Source organism: Orcinus orca, chromosome 3, assembly GCF_937001465.1.
Source record: "Orcinus orca chromosome 3, mOrcOrc1.1, whole genome shotgun sequence".
NCBI lineage: Eukaryota > Metazoa > Chordata > Mammalia > Artiodactyla > Delphinidae > Orcinus > Orcinus orca.
In genome coordinates this window covers 39,254,260-39,275,059 of record NC_064561.1, presented here as the reverse complement: position 1 = coordinate 39,275,059, position 20,800 = coordinate 39,254,260, and the positions used below count along the sequence as shown (strand labels likewise).

Below are 20,800 nucleotides of genomic sequence, written 5' to 3'. Positions count from 1 at the left end.
TATATGTGTAAAAGAACCACATCTTACACACCTAGAACAAACAAAATATTTTAATCAAATTTGCTCTGATAAAAAATAAAAATTAAAAAAAGAACAAGAAAAAAAAAGAGAAAAAAGGAAAAAAAGAACAAGAAGTAATGAGACATACACTTAAGGGGCTTTTTGCTGGCACACTGCATTCTAATTTACAATGAGAACACGACTTCCATTAAAGCTCTGTCATCACTAATAAAGTAGCTTTATAAGCAATGTTGAAGGTAGCTTAAAAGAATTCTCACTAATTATTGATAGTAACAAGAAAACAAACAAAAGTAAAAATCTCACGGCAAAAAGTATACATAGAGTAAGAGTAGTAGATCAAACACTTATTAAACTTCTGTAAAGAATAAAAGAAAACAGTAGTATTTTTTTTTTAAAGAGAGGGCCCAAATAAATCAGAAATAAAAGAGATGATGTTATAAGAGCCACCACAGAAATACAAAGTATCCTAAGATACACACAGAGTAACTCAGGGCTCAGACTGGACACAGCCCACTCTCCACTCCCCTGTACATGACTTACAGGAGTCTCAGGAACTGAGGAGGGGGTCCTTGAGGAGAGGCACAAGATAGAAAATGTTAGGCATTAACATGACTGCATTCATCTTAAACGTGCCTGAACTACATTCACACGAGATGATTTTGTCCTGTATGTACATCAGCATACAGTCGGAACTGCAGATCTTTGGCTTCACCACCTCTATGACAGCATTAGCTTTACCTGCTGTGGACCGTCTCCTATAGGATTTCTAGACAACAAAACATCGAAGCTTCACAGGACCCAGAGCCTGTGCGACTCCACTCCGCGTCTCAGAGTCTCAACTGCACTCAGAGACTCAGAGTCTCAACAGAGACTCCAGTCTTGGAGGACACACACAAAGTAGTGTGCACATCAGGACCCAGGGGAAGGAGCAGTCACCCTGTAGGTGAATGATCATACCTAGCTGCTAGTTTTAGAGGGTCTCCTGCAGAGGCGGGTTATGGCTGTGGCTCACCACGGGGACAACAACACTGGCAGCAGAAGTTCTGGGAAATACTCCTTGGCGTGAACTCTCCCAGAGACCAGCATTAGCCCCACCAAGAGCAAGGTAGGCTCCAGTGCTGGGTCACCTCAGTCCAAACAACCAACAGGGAGGGAACCCAGCCCCATGCATCAGCAGACAAGCGGATTAAACTTTTTATTAAACTTTTATTTAATCCACAGACAAGCAGATTAAAGCTCTGCCCACCAGAGCAACACCCAGCTCTACCCACCACCAGTCCCTCCCATAAGGAAGCTTGCACAAGCCTCTCAGATAGATTCAAACACTGGAGAGCAGACAGCAGAAGCAAGAAGAACTACAATTCTGCAGCCTGTGGAAGGAAAACCACATTCACAGAAAGATAGAGAAAATGAAAAGGCAGAGGACTTTATACCAGATCAAGGAACAAGATAAATCCTCAGAAAAACAATGAAATGAGGTGGGGATAGGCAACCTTCCAGTAAAAGAATTCGGAATAATGATAGTGAAGATGATCCAAGACCTTAGAAAAATAATGGAGGCAAAGATTGAGAAGATGCAAGAAATGCTTAACAAAGACCTAGAAGAATTAAGGAACAAACACCTAGAAGAATTAAAGAACAAACAAACAGAGATGAACAATACAATAACTGAAATGAAAACTACACTAAAAGGAATCAGTAGCAGAATAACTGTGGCAGAAGAACGGATAAGTGACCTGGAAGACAGAAAGGTGGAAATCACTGCCATGGAACAGAATAAAGAAAAAGAATGAAAATAAATGAAGACACCCTAAGAGACTTCTGGGACAACATTAAATGCAACAACATTCGCATTATAGGGGTCCCAGATGGAGAACAGAAAGCACTCGAGAAAATATTTGAAGAGATTATAGTTGAAAACTTCCCTAGCATGGGAGAAGAAATAGCCACCAAACTCCACAAAGCACAGAGAGTCCCAGGCAGGATAAACCAAAGGCAAAAAATGCCGAGACACACAGTAATCAAATTGAAAAAATTAAAGACAAAGAAAAATTATTGAAAGCAACAAGGGAAAAATGACAAATAACATACAATGGAACTCCCATAAGGTTAACAGCTGATTTCTCAGCAGAAAATCTACAAGCCAGAAGGGAGTGGCATGATAAATTTAACGTGATGAAAGGGAAGAACCTACCACCAAGAGTACTCCACCCAGCAAGTATCTCATTCAGATTTGATGGAGAAATCAAAAGCTTTACAGACAAGCAAAAGCTAAGAGAATTCAGCACCACCAAACCAGCTCTACAATAAATGCTAAAGGAAATTCTCTAAGTGGGAAACACAAGAAAAGGACCCACCAAGACAAACCCATAACAATTAAGAAAATAATAATAGGAACATACATATCGATAATTACCTTAAACGTGAATGGATTAAATGCTCCAACCAAATGACACAGGCTCACTGAATGGATACAAAAACAAGACCCATCTATATGCTGTCTACAAGAGACCCATTTCAGACCTAGGGACACATACAGACTGAAAGTGAGGGGATGGAAAAATATATTCCATGCAAATGATAATCAAAAGAAAGCTGGAGTAGCAATACTCATATCAGATAAAATAGATTTTAAAATAAAGAATGTTACAAGAGACAAGGAAGGACACTACATAATGATCAAGGGATCAATCCAAGAAGATATAACAATTATAAATATATATGTACCCAACATAGGAACACCTCAATATATAAGGCAACTGCTAACAGCTATAAAAGAGGAAATCAACAGTAACACAATAATAGCAAGGGACTTTAACACCTCACTTACACCAATGGAGATCATCCAGATAGAAAATTAATAAGGAAACACAAGATTTAAATGACACAATAGACCAGATAGATTTAATGGATATTTATAGGACATTCCATCCAAAAACAGCAGATTACACATTCTTCTCAATGCCACATGGAACATTCTCCGGGATAGATCACATCTTGGGTCACAAATAAAGCCTCAATAAATTTAAGAAAATTGAAATCATATCAAGCAGCTGTTCCGACCACAATGCTATGAGATTAGAAATGAATTACAGGGAAAATAACGTAAAAAACACATGGAGGCTAAACAATACGTTTCTAAATAACCAAGAGATCACTGAAGGAATAAAAGAGGAAATCAAAAACTACCTAGAGACACATGACAACAAAAACATGATGATCCAAAACCTATGGGATGCAGCAAAAACAGTTCTCAGAGGGAAGTTTATAGCAATAAAAGCTTACCTCAAGAAACCAGAAAAATCTCAAATAAACAATCTAACCTTACACCTAAAGGAACTAGAGAAAGAAGAACAAAACCCAAAGTTAATAGAAGGAAAGAAATCATAAAGATCAGAGCAGAAATAAATGAAATAAAAACAATAGCAAAGATCAATAAAACTAAAAGCTGGTTCTTTGAGAAGATAAACAAAAATGATAAACCTTTAGCCAGACTCAAGGAAAAGAGGGAGAGGACTCAAATCAATAAAATTAGAAATGAAAAAGGAGAAGTTGTAACAGACACCACAGAAATACAAAGCATCCTAAGAAACCTCTACAAGCAACTCTATGCCAATAAAATGGACAACCTGGAAGAAATGGACAAATTCTTAGAAAGGTATAACCTTCCAAGACTGAACCGGGAAGAAATAGAAAATATGAACAGACCAATCACAAGTAACGAAATTGAAACTGTGATTAAAAATCTTCCAACAAACAAAAGTCCAGAACCAGATGGCATCAGAGGTGAATTCTATCAAACATTTAGACAAGAGCTACACCCAATCTTCTCAAACTCTTCAGAAATTTTCAGGGGAAGGAACACTCCCAAACTCATTATATGAGGCCACCATCACCCTGATACCAAAACCAGACAAAGATACTACAGAAAAAGAAAATTAGAGACCAATATCACTGATTAATATAGATGTAAAAATCCTCAACAAAATACTAGGAAACAGAATTGAACAACACATTAAAAGGATCATGCACCATGATCAGGTGGGGTTTATCCCAGGGATGCAAGAATTCTTCAATATACACAAATCAATCAATGTGATACACCATATTTACAAATTGTAGAATAAAAATATGATCATCCCAATAGATGCAGGAAAAGCTTTCGACAAAATTCAACACCCATTTATGATTAAAAGTCTCCAAAAAGTGGGCATAGAGGGAATCTACCTCAACATAATAAAGGCAGTATGTGACAAACCCACTGCAAACATCATTCTCAATAGTGAAAAACTAAAAGCATTTCCTCTAAGATCAGGAAGAAGACAAGGATGTCCACTCTCACCACTATTACTCAACATAGTTTTGGAAGTCCTAGAGACAGTAATCAGAGAAGGAAAAGAAATAAAAGGAATACAAATTGGAAAAGAAGAAGTAAAATTGTCACTGTTTGCAAATGACACGATACTACACATAGTGAATCCTAAAGATGCCACCAGAAAACTACTAGAGCTAATCAATGAATTTGGTAAAGTTGCAGGATACAAAATTAATGCACAGAAATCTCTTGCATTCCTATACACTAACAATGAAAGATCAGAAAGAGAAATTAAGGAAACAATCCCATTCACCACTGCAACAAAAAGAATAAAATACGTAGGAATGAACCTACCTAAGGAGGTAAAAGACCTCTACTCAGAAAACTATAAGACACTGCTGGAAGAAATCAAAGATGATACAAACAGATGGACGTATAAACCATGTTCTTGGATTAGAAGAATCAATATTGTGAAAATGACTATAGTACCCAAAGCAAGCTACAGATTCAATGCAATCCCTATCAAATTACCAGTGGCTTTTTCTACAGAACTAGAACAAAAAAATCTTAAAATTTGTATGGAGACACAAAAGACCCCGAATAGCCAAAGCAGTCTTGAGGGAAATTAAAAGAGCTGGAGGAATCAGACTTCCTGACTTCAGAGTATACTACAAAGCTACAGTAATCAAGACTATATGCTACTGGCACAAAAACAGAAATATAGATCAATTGAACAAGATAGAAAGCCCAGAGATAAACCTACGTACCTATGGCTAACTCATCTATGACAAGGGAGGCAAAGATATACAATGGAGAAAAGACAGTCTCTTCAGTAAGTGGTGCTGGGAAAACTGGACAACTACACATGAAAGAATTAAATTAGAACACTCTATAACACTATACACAAAAATAAACTCAAAATGGATTAGAGATCTAAATGTTAGACCAGACACTATAAAACTCCTAGAGGAAAACATAGGCAGAACACTCTATGACATAAATCACAGCAAGATCCTTTTTGACCCACCTCCTAGAGAAGTGGAAATAAAAACAAAAATAAACAAATGGGACCTAATGAAACTTCAAAGCTTTTGCACAGCAAAGGAAAACATAAACAAGACCAAAAGACAACACTCACAATGGGAGAAAATGTTTTCAAATGAAGCAAATGACAAAGGATTAATCTCCAAAATTTACAAGCAGCTCGTGTAGCTCAATATCACAAAAACAAACAACCCAATCCAAAAATGGGCAGAAGACCTAAATAGACATTTCTCCAAAGAAGATATACAGATTGCCAACAAACACATGAAAGGATGCTGAACATCACTAATCATTAGAGAAATGCAAATCAAAACTACATTGAGGTATCACCTCCCAGCAGTCAGAATGGCCATCATCAAAAAATCTACAAACAATAAATGCTGGAGAGGCATTTACTGGAGAAAAGGGAACGCTCTTGCACTGTTGCTGGGAATGTAAATTGGTATAGCCACTAGGGATAACAGTATAGAGGTTCCTTAAAAAACTAAAAATAGAAGTACCATACGACCCAGCAATCCAACTACTGGGCATTTACCCTGAGAAAACCATAATTCAAAAAGAGTTATATACAACAGTGTTCATTGCAACTCTACCTACAATAGCCAGGACATGGAAGCAACCTAAGTGTCCATCGACAGATGAATGGATAAAGAAGATGTGGCACATATATACAATGGCATATTACTCAGCCATAAAAAGAAACAAAACTGAGTTATTTGTAGTGAGGTGGATGGACTTAGAGTCTGTCCTACACAGTGAAGTAAGTCAGAAAGAGAAAAATAAATACCATATGCTAACAGAAATATATGGAATCTAAAGGAAAAAAAGTTTATGAAGAACCTAGGGGCAGGACAGGATTAAGGACACAGACATAGAGAAAGGACTTGAGGACACGGGGAGGGGGAAGGGTAAGCTGGGACGAAGTGAGAGAGTGCCATGGACATATATACACTACCAAATGTAACATCGATAGCTACTGGGAAGCAGCCACATAGCACAGGGAGATCAGCTCGGTGCTTTGTGACCACCTAAAGGGGTGGGATATGGAGGGTGGGAGGGAGATGCAAGAGGGAGGGGATATGGTGATATATGTATAATTGATTCACTTTGTTATACAGCAGAAACTAACACTCCATTGTAAAGCAATTATACTCCAATTAAGGTGTAAAAGGAAAAAAAAAAAGAAAGAAAACCCAGAGATAAACCTACACACCTATGGTCAACTAATCTATGACAAAGTAGGCAAGACTATACAATGGAGAAAAGACAGTGTCTTCAATCATTGGTGCTGGGAAAAATGGACGGCTACATGTAAAAGAATGAAATTAGAACACCCCCTAACACCACACAGAAAAATAAATTCAAAATGGATTAGAGACCTTAATGTAAGACCAGACAGTATAAAACTCTTAGAGGAAAACATAGGAAAATACTCTAACTTAAACCACAGCAAGATCTTTTTTGATCCACCTCCTAGAGTAATGCCATAAAAAAGAAAACTAAACAAATGGGACCTAATGAAACATAAAAGCTTTTGCAAAGCAACGGAAACTACAAACAAGACGAAAAGACAACCCTCAGAATGGGAGAAAATATTTGCAAACGAATAAATGGACAAAAGATTAATCTCCAATATATATAAACAGCTCATGCACCTCAATATTAAAAAAACAAACAACCCAATACAAAAATGGGCAGAAGATCTAAAGAGACATTTCTTCCAAGAAGACATAGAGATGGCCAAGACGCACATGAAAAGTTGCTCAACATCATTAATTATTAGAGAAATGCAAATCAAAACTGCAATGAGGTATCACCTCACACCAGTTAGAATGTGCATCATCAGAAAATCTACAAACAACAAATGCTGGAGAGGATGTGGAGAAAAGGAACCCTCTTGCACTGTTGGTGGGAATGTAAATTGATACAGCCACTATGGAGAACAGTATGGAGGTTCCTTAAAAAACTAAAAATAGAATTACCATATGATCCAGCAATCCCACTACTGGGCATATACCCAGACAAAACCATAAATCAAAAAGACACATTCACCACAATGTTCATTGCAGCACTATTTACAATAGCCAGGTGATGGAAGCAACCTAAATGCCCACAGACAGACGAATGCATAAAGATGTGGTACATATATAAAATGGAATATTACTCAGCCATAAAAAGGAATGAAATTGGGTCATTTGTAGAGACATCGATGGATCTAGAGACTGTCATACAGAGTGAAGTAAGTCAGAAAGAAAAAAACAAATCTTGTATATTAATGCATATATGTGGAACCTAGAAAAATGGTACAGATGAACCGGTTTGCAGGGCAGAAATAGAGACACAGATGTAGAGAACAAATGTATGGACACCAAGAGGGGAAAGCCGTGGGGGGGTGGCGGTGGGAGGAGTTGGGAGATTGGGATTGGCATGTATACATTTATATGTATAAAATAGATAACCAATAAGAACCTGCTGTATAAAAAATAAATAAAATGAAAAATAAAATTTTTTTAAAAACGGAAAAAAGTTATTCCCTTCATACATGTATTTATATGAATGAATTATTTCCATGCTTATATCTATAAGTACAAAAAAGAGGAATAAAATCTACCTTGAACCAAAAAAGAAAAAGAAAAGAACCCACCAGTTATTCAGAGGAAAACACTATCAGGGTACTTGCTCCAGTGGTAAACAATTCTGAAGTTGGTCAGAGGTGGGAAATCGTCTCCCATTCAGTCAGCAGCCCCCACGCAACAAGCGTCCTCATTGCAAAGCTGGGGCACCGTGCCGAGGCGTCTGTGAGTAACGTGAGCTGAGCCCCAGGCCAGCTGCTGCTGAACTGTTCCCACACTTCCCAGGTAAAACACCTCAATATGTACAAGGACTTGAGAGCCTACAGGAAGGGCCATGGAGCCACACCAGCGACAGCATGCCGGCCGACTTGGTGCCTGCAGGCCAGCCAGGATGGTCCTGGCCCTGGGTGCTCTTCTGGAAGATTTCCATTTCCCTGCCTGAGATACCCCTCCTGTCCCGGCCCCCACTGCTTTTTTCCTGCCTCACCTCTGCCCAGGGAGAAATTCCAGCGGCAGGTATGGGTGACACATCCTCTTCTTTAGCAGGTGGCAGCCCGGCAACTGCTGCAGAAAGTCCAGCAGAGCCCCACTCACACTGGGCCACCCACAAAGCCGTGGCCTCTCGCTCCCTCCCACCAGCCCAGCCCCGAGACTGCTGACAGGGCAGAGAAAATGGCGTCAGGCTCTTGCTGCCTGGAGCGGTGTTTCTATTGATCTCAACCCAGGCACACCTGGGGAGGGCTGGCCCGCACGGTCAGGCTGCCCAGGTCAGCCAATCATCACCCCTCAGGGGCTCACAGTTGCAGAAAATGGAACTTGCTGAACTGGCCAGGTCCAAGGAACAGGTGTGGGCTCCTGAGAGTCAGATAGACAAGGGGCTGCAGCTCTGGCTTCTTTTCTAATCATTTTATCTGGCCCATGAGTGGGAGACAACTTCAAGAAGACCCTCTCCTAATGAGAGGAACCCAGGAGTCAGGGAGAGGAGGGTTGGGTGGTGGGTAGAGACAGAGGCCTGGTGCCCCGGGTGCAGTGGAAGTCTCTGGAAGACCAGGTGGAGGGAGGCTGCACAGAGTGATGCTCCGGGTCACAGACGTGTCCCGGAGCTGCTGTTTGTTAGTTCAGGTCCTGCCCTGAGGTGCTCTGTGTCAGCTCTGACCGACAGGTGGGCTGGGGGTGCTCTGCAATGAGGGCTACGTGCACGGTTCCTGTGTGTCCAGCCCTGACAGGGTACCTGCCCAGGGGAGCTCCGTATCCTTGGAGGGGCCGGACCACGAGAACCCCGTGGGCTGCTGGGTGCCGGCCCAGGTGAGCTCCATATCCTGGGAGGGGCCTGACCACGAGGGCCCCGGGGGCTGCTGGGTACCTGCTCAGGTGAGCTCCATATCCTGGGAGGGGCCTGACCACGAGAGCCCTGTGTGCTGGGGGGGGGGGGGGGGGCGTGTGTATGAGCGTCCTCTCTGCAGCCGGCACAGAGTTGCTTAGCAACTTCACTGTGGGCAGTGCTGGGATGAAATGAGAACCGAGAGATGCCACGGGCCCCCTGAACTCCTGTCCACCTAGAGTGATGAGGTCAGTAAGCAGGTGCTGGCCACTGTGCTGCATGAGGGAGGCACCACGGGTACCTCTTGTGTCTTCCACCTGACACCACGGAGGCTTCCCCAGGACAGAGCAGACAGCCTGTCTGGGGCAGGTGGGAGCTCCTGGTGACGCTGCAGGGGACATGAGAGGGACGGACCAGGCAGGAGGAGGTGGGAGCCCAGGCAGAGCCATGGGGCTCGGGGCCGAGGTGGCCTTTCTGGGTCTGAGCTGAGAGTGGATGTGCAGGTGGTGAGTGTGATCCAGGAAAGCTGCCCTGGTGACGTGAGGCTGATCGTGCTTCAGTGACAAGCTTCCGGGTGACCCCAGAACAGGATAGTGAGACGGATCCTGTTAGAAGAAGGTAAGTGAATCCCCCCAAGAGGAGGCTCTGTGAGCTGGTCCCAGGAGGGGGTGAAGGGAACAGGCGTGGAACCTGCGGGGAGTGGGCAGTCCCCCTGGGCGGGTGGCGGGTGCAGACCCCACTCCGTGTCCCACAGCTGTGCTTCCGGCTGGATTACTTGGCTTCTCGGAGCCTCAGCTTCCTGGTCTGCTCATGGGGTGATGGTAGCATGGACTGACTAGTAATTTGCTCAGAACAGGGTAGGAACGGGTCTAGTGGAAATTCCACAGAACACCGTCAGTATGGGAATCGCAGGCCCTGTTTCCCGCAGGTCTGTCTTCAGGATTGGGAGAGCAAAGCCGAGCAGACTTGCAGCAGAGCCTGGTGACGGGCTTCGTTTGGTGGGTCCCCCTGTTTCCTGAGTCTCGGAAGGAGCAGCTCCAGCGGGCAGTGGCAGCTTCATCCCACACCTGGGAGCATCCAGACCTCAAGGCCCTGCAGCCCCGAGCCCTGTGTCTGGGCCCCCAGGAGGCAGACAGGACAGGCCGGCGGCCTCCTTGCCCTCTTCCTGCCCAGAACATTCGGGGTCCAGGCCGTCATTAGGAAGAAGCAGGGATGGGGGTGTCCCATGTGGGAACAGGACATGGAGCGGCTGGCTTGTGCACATGGACGTCCACACCGGGAATGTGGGTCGGTGGGCCGCGGGCACAGGGAGGGGCAGGCAGTGGGCCTGCGGAAGCAGGGGGGGCCGGGGGTCCTGCAGGGGGGCGGTGTGAGCTTCGCCTGTGCTGGGCCTCAGACTCCACGGGACTTCCCTCCCTTGGTGACTGGGCAGGAGGGGCCGAGCAGCGTTGGTGGAGGGACCCCTCGCGTCCCCAGGCCCTGGCAGCATCAGCCCTCCAGGCTCTGGGTCGGGGAGCCTGAGGGGCGCAGGCCCAGCTGTGCCCACAGGGAGGCCTGGAGGGGTCGGGCGGGAAGCACGGGTGTGGTCTCGCCTGTGCGGAAGCTCCCAAGCCAGTGTCCAGTGGGAGCCCTCACCTCGCACGTGGGTTTCAAGTCCATGGCTCAGATCACCTTCTAGCCGCTTGGTTTGTTTTCTAGACACAAAGTCCTAATATCTCCTATGTCCCCTGCCCGTGAAAAGGCACGTCTGATCTGGCACCAGGTGCTGCCTCTGGTCCCGCTTGACTTTCCGCCCAGCAGCCAGTGTCACCACGTCACGACTGTCAGGGGTGTCAGCCGTGGGGGGACGAGAGCACACGGTGCAGGCCCATGAGGGGCCGTGCCGTCCACGGAGCTGGTGCTGTGGCTCTAGGTGTTCCCTCCCCACCCCGCAGGCAGAGACCACCGTCCCCTTACAGACTGTTACCAAGTGAAGTCATGTGGACCCTGCTCGGGCCCCAGCCTGCGAGGCGCTCTGCCCCAGCGGGGAAGGTTTCCTTTTTCCATGTGGGTTCAAGTAGGCAAATAACAGAACCAAAGCCGAGACCAACACAGCACAGGCTCCATTCAGTGGCCAAAGGGTGGAGAAGCGGGAACTGAGCTCACAGATCACCTTCTCGCCCTCCTGGAGACAGTGGTTTAATTTTAAAGAGTAAAGACAAAGGGAGGAGGAGTGAGGCTAGTGGTGGGATGAAGAGGCCTTCCGGGGAAGGAGCGGGGCTTCTTCCAAGGGGCTGGGGTACCACCTCCTTTTACCCGTTTCTGGTCCTTCATGTCCAGTCATGGCCGCCGGTAGGTGTGTCACTTAATATGCCGATATAGTAAACTCAACACGTGATGAGACTCAGGGTCGGTTGGAGGTCACACTCGTTGCCATCCTGGTCCCAGCTGGTTCCATCTGTTTGTTTCTGGCTTCCTTTCTTACCTCTGGACCCCTTCACTTAAATACTTAGGGGAACCCTGCTGAAGGTGGGGGTGTAGGACAGCCCTGTGAAAGGTGGGTGCACGGGGCTTGAGCAGGGCCTGGAGCAGCTCTGACAACAAGAGGAGGCTGAGACGGGTGGTCAGTCTGACGCCCGCACTGGGGCCTGTGGTCGGCATGCGGAGGGGGTCAGCCGGGGCACGTGTCAGGGAAGGTTCTCGGTGTTTACACAGAAGATGTGAACGTGGGCCCACATGCACAGCTGCCTGCAGATGCTGCTACAGAAACCCCTGATTCTTTCCTCAGAAAACTGGTGGGCGGTCATTCAGGCAACAGGGCAAACTGCTTGCTCTGGAGGCTCTTGTGGGGAAGTGGGGGCATAGCAACAGGGGCTCAGCCTGCATAACCCCAGAAGCCCTCCCAGGACAGCTCCAGAACCGCTTCTGGAATGGCAAGGAAAAGTGGGTCTTCCACCTACTAGACGTGGAGGAGAGGGCTGGGGTCTGCAGGGCCACCCTTACCTTCAGGTACTGGCTGGGAGGCTCACAGGACCCAGCACATGCTTGTGACTTGTGTCCTCACAGCTGAGATGGGTCACAGCACACAGTAGGGATGCCCGGGAGGGAGGGCCCCTGCTCCGGTCACCTCGTGACCCTTCATGCTCCCTCCTTCCCTCGAGGGTCTCTAGGGTGTCTCTTCCCCCAGCAACAAGGGCAGAACCATTACCGTTACCCCCACCCCCGTCCCCCCAGGGAAGCTCATTAGAGGCTTGGTACCCGGCTGGGGGCTGGTCACGTGGTGTGCTCTGCCCTCACCCTCCAAAATGCCGGTGCCCAGAAGGGGAGCCGGGGTTCAGCATGAGCCACATGGTTTGTGCACACAGCACAGGCGCAGGGAGCTGCCCCCAACGGGAGGCGGGAGGGTTTAGATCAGGCCAGGGAGCTGCTCACCAGCTGCATTAGCTTCCCAGGGCAGCTGTTGACAAACGACCACAAACGGAGGCTCAGAGCAACAGAAACCTGTCCTGTCTCAGTCCCAGAGACCAGACGTCTGAGGTCAAGGTGTCCCAGCCCCGTGCTCCCTCCGGAGGCTCCAGGGGAGGGTCCTTCCCGCCTCTTCCAGCTTCTGGGGGCTCCAGGCGTCCCTGGGCTTGTGGCCTCATCCCTCCTGTCTCTGCCTCCGTCTTCACATGGTGTCTCCTGTGTGTCTGTGTCTCTCCTCTAGTCTCTCAGAAGGACACTCACTGATTCAGGGCCACCCGGATCCAGGATGACCTCATCTCCAGATCCGTAACTAATTATACCTGCAGAGACCCTACTTCCAAATAAGGTTCTTTTCTCAGATTCTGGGAGCCATGACGTGGACATAACTTTTGGGGGGACCTCCCCATTCAACCCACCATAGCACCCAGTTCCCAGATGCCAGCTGACCTTCCTCAGGACAGCATCAGGCTGGTGATGTTCTGTCTTTCTGCATGGAGTTGTCTCTTGTTTCTTGTGGTAACAGTGAGGTTGGGTGGGGGGCACTTCTGGCTGACCTCCCGGTCATCCCAGGGACCACGCTGACGTGTCCTTCCTGGGAGGGTGCGAGCACGGCCAGGGCTCCCTGGGAATACTCCACACAGACCGCTCGGTGGTCAGACACCTGCATGAGCTGGACCGGTCCCTGGCACCTTCTACCACATCCACAGCCTGGTGGACTCTGTGCGGGCCTATGACCAGGAGGTGTGGACCGGTAGGATCGGTGGGAGCCCTCCTGCCTGCCACATGGCCTCCAGCCCACCACAGACCCTCCAGTCCTGCCATGGACATCCCCATCGCATTAACCCCCAAGAGGCCTTCTGGGAGGGGTGAGAACTTGACCATGAAGAAGACAGGGCAGGCCCTAACTGCAGCAGGTGGAGGCAAGTACTGGGGGTGCTTGGCTATTTGTCCCCCAAAGACCCCGAATGTGGGCTCTGACTTGATGGGTCCACCTCCACCTGGGCTCACCTGGGGGGTCGCTGCAGGGAGAGCGTGTCCTTGGGTGATTTTCCAACTCTCCCCACCCCCAGCTTCCCCCTCTGGGCCCCCCTGGCCCCATTAATAGTCTTTAAATAGTGTCTCTCACCCATCAGGCCTGCGTGGGAGATTTTAATATTGTGTGGGAGTCCAGTGACCAGCGCCCATGTGTCCTGTGTGTCTTGGGAGGGGAGGGAGCCACGCTCTCACATTCCTGCCCCAGTGCACCTGGGGTCGGGGGCAGCAGACCCAGGCTTTGCTATGGCAGAAGCTCCCTTTCTGTGAACAAGTCTTCCCTGACTCCTGTTATCCTCACTGGAGACTCAGGAGGCCACAGCATCGGGGCACCTCCAGCACCAGGACCCCACCCTAGGGAATCTCTCAAGAGCAGGGACCAGGCCTGCAGGCGGAGGGGAGGAGGGAGCCGGCCGCTTAAGGATCCCCGGGGCTAGGAAGCCTCCTACGCAGGAGGGCCTTGGACTCAGCTTAACTACCACCCAGGGTCTCCTACCCCTCCCCTGGTAGGGGGGCCCTTCAGATTCCAGGGCCCCGAGATCCTCCCCACTGACTTCTGACCCCAACTGCAGAGCTGGGGACCCAGAGACCCCCTCCCCGGCTTATTTTTTCTTGGAGGCTCCCAGAATTCCCTGAAGCTGTTATACCCAGGGTATATTATGGTGAAGGATGCAAGTTAAAATCTGCGAGGACAGGGGGACGAGCAGGGTCCAGCCTCCTCGGCTGTGGCAGCCCAGGGAAGCCCACCTGAGTCCTGAAGTGCAGGGTTTATTGGGGTCTGTCACGTCAATGTGGGACCACCATTTGCCTGACCTTAGCCTCCAGCCCCCGGGGGGGACTCAGGAAGTCCCACCGTGCATCACGCCGTCAGCACAGACCAGCCTGGAGCGAGGCCCACGGAGCACGGACACTCCCGTCAGACTCAAGGTGACCTCTGGAGCCAGGACAGAGGCCCGGCCTCTCTGTGGGCAGGTGAACCCACACCGCACAGGCCCTGGTGCAGTGCCCGTTCCGTGGGGTCAGCTGGGTGCACGCAGATCAGCCAGTGTCTGTGTGTCTCAGCCTGTAACCACGGACCACACTGTCCTGCTCTGCTCACAAGAGCGAGGCCAATGGAGGGACAACAGGGGTGGGAACAAAGCCGGGTCATGGTCCGGCTGGGTGAGAAAGGGTCCAAGGAACGAGAACCCGGCTGCCCTTGCCTGGTGAGCCGAGAGCTGACGTCCACCCTGTGGGCAGCCCCTCTCCCCACGTCCCGAGGTAAGGCTGCCTTTCCTGCACCCTGGGCAGTGTCATGCCTGTGTATACAGCAGGATGCACAGCAATGCACGCAGCAGGCCTGATGCCTGCCCTTGCCATGTACCTGGGGGCTTGGTGAGGGTGGAACATCCCGACAGGACACGGGCCGACCCCGGGGAGGATGTAGGGGTGAAGCATTTGGGAGCCTCTGGAGGGGATCCTCACCTGTCTGCACAGGTGGACTGAGGACACAGACCAAGGGTGGGCAGGTGGGGAGCCCAGGAAAGGTCCTGGGTCATCCCTGAGGCTGGAGGAGGGGTGTGGAGCTGACGGTGACAGCGGTGGGGACGAGGGGCTGATCACAGGACAGTGCGGAGACAGAGCATCCGAGGCAGCGGGGAAGGTGAAGACTGTGCCCGATGGCAGGACGGAGAGACCAGCAGGCGGCGCTGCAGGTGCGGGTAGCAGGGCTGCTCCCTGCAGGGCAGCGCCAGAGCCCCGCACCGCTGGAAACCACGCAGTGTCCAGACAGAACCCCAGAGGATGGGGGCCCGGATGGGCGGGAAGAGTTTGGAAAAGTCACCTTATCTCCACATGTCCTGGGGGAGGGGTCCCTGCTCCAGCCTCGTTCCTTAGAGTCTCCCCACCTGGGGAAGTCAACACACTCAACAGCCGGTCGTGCACGGCTTGGAATTTGTCCGGAGGATGAAGGGGAAGCGGGGGAAAGAATGAGAAACAAGCTCTACGTGTTTGGACAGCACATACCACTCTAATTTCCAATCAGGAAGAGGAATTTCCCAAAGGCTCAGGCTGCCCCTGTAACCAGAATGGGGCTTAAAGCGATCCTGCCACTTTGTGGCCGGTTCCAGAAACAAGTTGAAGACAGTTTCTCAGGGGCACTGCAATCCACAACGCCTGCAGTGTTGTAAATGACAACTATGGTGGAAAAATATCTTGGGGTAAGTAATTGAAAAGGACTTGAAAACAAGGCAGAATTGCAGGAACCGGATTGCAAGACGTAGATTGGACTCGTCGTTAAATCACATGAAAGCTGCTCAAGATTGCCTACGATTCAGTTGGCCAAAAAGGGCGTACAGGTGTAAATCCATACGCCCTTGTGCCAACCAAACATGCGGGAAAAACAAATCAACACTACAGAGATGCATCGCTTTGCCCCAGTCAGAATGGCCACCCTCACAAAGTGTAAAAACCAGAAATGGAGGAGAGGACGTGGAGAAAAGGGAACCCTGCTGCACTGATGGTGGGAATGTCAACTGCTAACAGCCACACTGGAGAAGGGTATGATGTTTCCTAAAAATTCTAAAAAACAGAGCTATAGGGACTTCCCTGGTGGCGCAGTGGTTAAGAATCCAACTGCCAATGCAGAGGACACAGGTTCGAGCCCTGGTGCGGAAAGATAACACATGCCGCGGAGCAACTAAGCCCGTGCGCCACAACTACTGAGCCTGTGCTCTGGAGCCCATGAGCCACAACTACTGAGCCCATGTGCCACAAGTACTGAAGTCCAATGCCTAGAGCCTATGCTCAGCAAGAAGAGAAGCCAGTGCAATGAGAAGCCCACGCACTTCAACAAAGAGTAGCCCCAACTTGCTGCAACTAGAGAAAGCCCACATGCAATAACAAAGACCCAACACAGGCAAAAAAAATTAATTAATTTAAAAAAATAGAGCTACAGAGCATACGGCACTTCCACGCCTGGGTGTATATCTCGGGATAACCATAAATCCATAGGACACAGGCACTTCAACTATGAGTGCAGCCCTTTTGCAGGAGCCTCCACTTGGAAGCAATGTAAATGTCCTTGGAAGGAAAAAATGGATAAAGAAGATGTGGTACTTCTGTACAATGGAATATTACTCAGCCATGAAATCAAGGAAATAAGGCCAGTTGCAGCAACTCAGGTGGACTTAGGTACAATCATTCTAAGTGACATAAGTCAGACACAAAAAGACACTTAGCATAAGATATCACTTATAGGTGGAATCTAAAAATGGCTACACATGAACTAAATTACAAAACAAACAGAGTCACACATTTAGAAAACAAACTTACGGCTGCTAAAGGGGAAAGGTAGGGTGGGGTGAGGCATAAACCAGAGGGTTGAAATTAGCACAGATACCGTTCCAAAGACCAAATAGGTAATCGACAAGACCTCCTCTATAGCTCAAGGAACTGGACTGGGTACACTGTGGTCACCAGAAAAGAATATGTACGACTGGTAAGAATGTGAAAAAGAATTTATGGATGTCTCTCTGTAAGTGAATCAAGTGGATGTGCAGCAGCAAGAAAGACAGCGTGGAAAATCAGCTACACCTCATTATACAAAATTCGTTACAAAATTCGTTCAGGGGCTGTGATGAAACCTGCATTGACCCCATCTAGATCCACAGCTAAACGGGACAAGAGCAGAGGGCTCAGTCTCTGTCTCTAGGTTTACAGTCTAATGCTAGCTCAAGTCATTGTACCTCTGTTCATACACTGTTGATTATTTTCAACAAATCACAAAGATATCGGCGTTTTATATTGACTATTTGGTGCTTGGGCTGGAGTAGCAGGAAGCACCTGCTGCTATTAATCCAGGCTGAGCTATGCTAACCTGGAGCACTACTTGGAGATGCCCAAATCTTTAACATAGTCATAACAGTCCCTGCACTTGTAATAATATTCTCTACAGTTGTACCCATTATGATTGCAGGGTTTGAAAACTGACTTGGGCCACTAATAACTGGGGCACCTGAGGAAACATTTCCCCAAATAAAGCATATAAACTTTTGACTACTTCCCCCATCATTCTTACTCCTACTCATATCACCTGTAGAAGCTGGTTCTGGCACAGGTGGAACCATGTATTCAGCTCTAGCCTGCAATCTGGCCCACACAGGAGCCTCTGTCGACCTAACCATTTCCTCCTTACATTTAGCAGGTGTCTCTTCAATTCTTCGTGCTATTTCTTGTATTACTATAGTCTTTAATCCAAAACCAGCAGTCATATCCCAATACCAAACACCATTATTTTTCCCCATTATTTGTTTAATCTTCCCCAACTATAGCCATATTACTATAATTACCACTCTCAGTCCGAGCAGCCAGAATTGCCATACTGTTAAGAGATAGAAATCTCAACACTACCTTCTTTGACCCTGCAGGAGGAGACCGAATCCTATACCAACACCTATTCTGATTCTTTGGTCACCCTGAAGTGTGTATTCATGGCCTACCAGGGTTTGTTATAATTTCACATATTGTTACATACTATTTAGGACAAAAACTGCCTTTCATCTATTTGAGAATATTATGAGTCATGTCCACCGGCTTTTTAAGATTTCTCTTGTGGGCCCATCTTATATTTACCATAAGGATAGCTGTCGACTCAGTAGCATACTGTGCATCAGCTACCATAATTACTTCTATCCCTACAGGAGTAAAGGTATCTAGCCGATTAGCAACTCTTCTTTTAATTTTTTTTTTTTTTTTGCGGTACGCGGGCCTCTCACTGCTGAGGCCTCTTCCTTTGCAGAGCACAGGCTCCGGACGCGCAGGCCCAGTGGCCACGGCCCACGAGCCCAGCTGCTCCGCGGCATGTGGGATCCCCCCGGACCGGGGCACGAACCCACGCCCCCCGCATCGGCAGGCGGACTCTCAACCACTGCGCCACCGGGAAGCCCTAATTTTTTTTTTTTTGGCTGCGTTGGGTCTTCGTTAATGCACGCCGTCTTTCTCTGGTTGCGGTGAGCGGGAGCTACTCTCCGTCGCTGTGCGCGGGCTTCTCATGGCAGTGGCTTCTCTTGCTGCAGAGCACAGGCTCTAGGCGCGTGGGCTTCAGTAGTTGTGGCTCACGGGCTCTAGAGCGCAGGCTCAGTAATTGCGGCGCACGGGCTTTTTGCTCTGCAGCATGTGGGATCTTCCCGGACCGGGGATCGAACCCGTGTCCCATGCATTGGCAGGCCTATTCTTAACCACTTCGTCACCAGGGAAGTCCCTGATCAGCAACTCTTCACGGAGGTAATATTATATGAGCTCCCACTCTATTATGAGTTTTAGGCTTTATTTTCCTTTTTACAGTAGGTGGTTTGACAGGAATCATCTTAGCCAACTCATCCCCGGACATTGTCCTCCAGGATATATACTATGTAGTAGCACACTTCCATGACATAGTGTCCATGGGAGCAGTCTTCACTATTATAGGAGGCTTTCTACACTGATTCCCACTATTCTCAGGTTATACACTTAACTCAGCATGAGCAAACAGTCACGTCACAGGTATATTTGTCGTAGTAAATATGACTTTCTGCAGCACTTCCTTGGCCTCTCAGGGATGTCACTACGTTAGTCTGAGTACCCTGAGGCACACACAGCATGAAATATTTTGTCTTTAGGCTCATTCATCTCAGTAGCAGCAGTAATGCTAATAATCTTCATACTTTGAAAAGCATTTGCATCCAAACGAGAAGTCTCAGCAGTGGAAACTGCTACTCCTAACCTAGAATGGTTACACGGATGCCCTCCACCATATCCTATGTTTGAAGATCCTACCTATGTAAATGTAAAATAAGGAAGGACTCAAGTCCTTTTCAACCAGTTTCAAACCAACACGATAACAATTATGTCTTTCTCAATAAATGAGATAAAAGTTAAAAGTGATGTAACTTTGTCAAAGTTAAATCATAGGCTAAGTTACTGTATATCAAAAGATATATCAATTTCTTCTAGGCTCTCAAGATGCAACATCACTTGCATTACATGTTCATAATCACACATTAATAGTTATTTTTAAAATAAGTTCTCTAGTCCTCTATATTATTTCACTAATATTGACAACTAAACTACCTCATATACATACAATAGATGCACAGGTGGAGAAAATGTGAACAATTTACCAGCCATTATTTTCATCTTAATTGCCCTATCATCATTGTGAATCCTTTACAAGATACATGAAATCAATAACTCTTCCCAAACCATACAAACTATGGGTCAGTAATGATACTGACGCTACAAATACACAGATTATGAAGATTTAAATGTTGACTCCTCTGTAATCCCCACATCAGAGCTAAAACCAGGAGAATAATGACTAATAGAAGTCAACAACCCAGCAGTATAGAGATAGTCATTGGATATTAGTTTCATCTGAAAGTGTTTTACACTCCTGAGCTGTTCCTTCTCAGGCCTAAAAAGAGCTGCTATCCCAGGATGCCTAAATTAAAGAATCCTAATACCGACAGGACCAGGCCTATGTTGTGCACAAGAGAGCTTGTTTTCCTGAGTTCAAAGACAGGACTGAGGGATATGGCTGAGATATGGGGTGAATCAGCAGCCCATGGGGATGTACTGTCCAAGCTCCAGGATAGGAATGGGCCTCTGGGGTCCCCGGCCACCCACCGCACCCTCCCGAGCAGGATCTTGGCAACATTCCCTGTCAGTGATGAGGCAGCCCTAGCACTTGTCATGCCCCAATGCTGTGTCCTATGTGGGTCCCATGCTCTTGGGACCACACCCACACTCTGCAGGTCCATGCTGCAGGGTCCTTTGTGCCTCAGGAGTGGAGACCACACAGCATGCAGTTCCCTCCCCAACCAGCAGGAGGAGGGGAGGAGAGCAGGGGCACCAGGGGAATCTCACTCAGACAACAACACCCCAGGGGTGCCAGCGGGGCCAGTGATGATGCAGATGAGGCCCAGGCCAAGAGATGGAACCAGAGGACCCAAAAGGCAGCTGGTCAGGTCCTGGCTCATCTGCACCCCGGACACCTTTGTCCCTCATACACCCCCTTCCTCATACACCCTCTCC

General features: G+C 48.0%; 1 pseudogene; it reads left to right on the top strand.

The window, feature by feature from the left end:
- Positions 1-14,898: 14,898 nt before the first annotated feature.
- Positions 14,899-20,216, top strand: LOC125963959 (cytochrome c oxidase subunit 2-like; annotated as a pseudogene).
- The last annotated feature ends 584 nt before the right edge of the window (positions 20,217-20,800 follow it).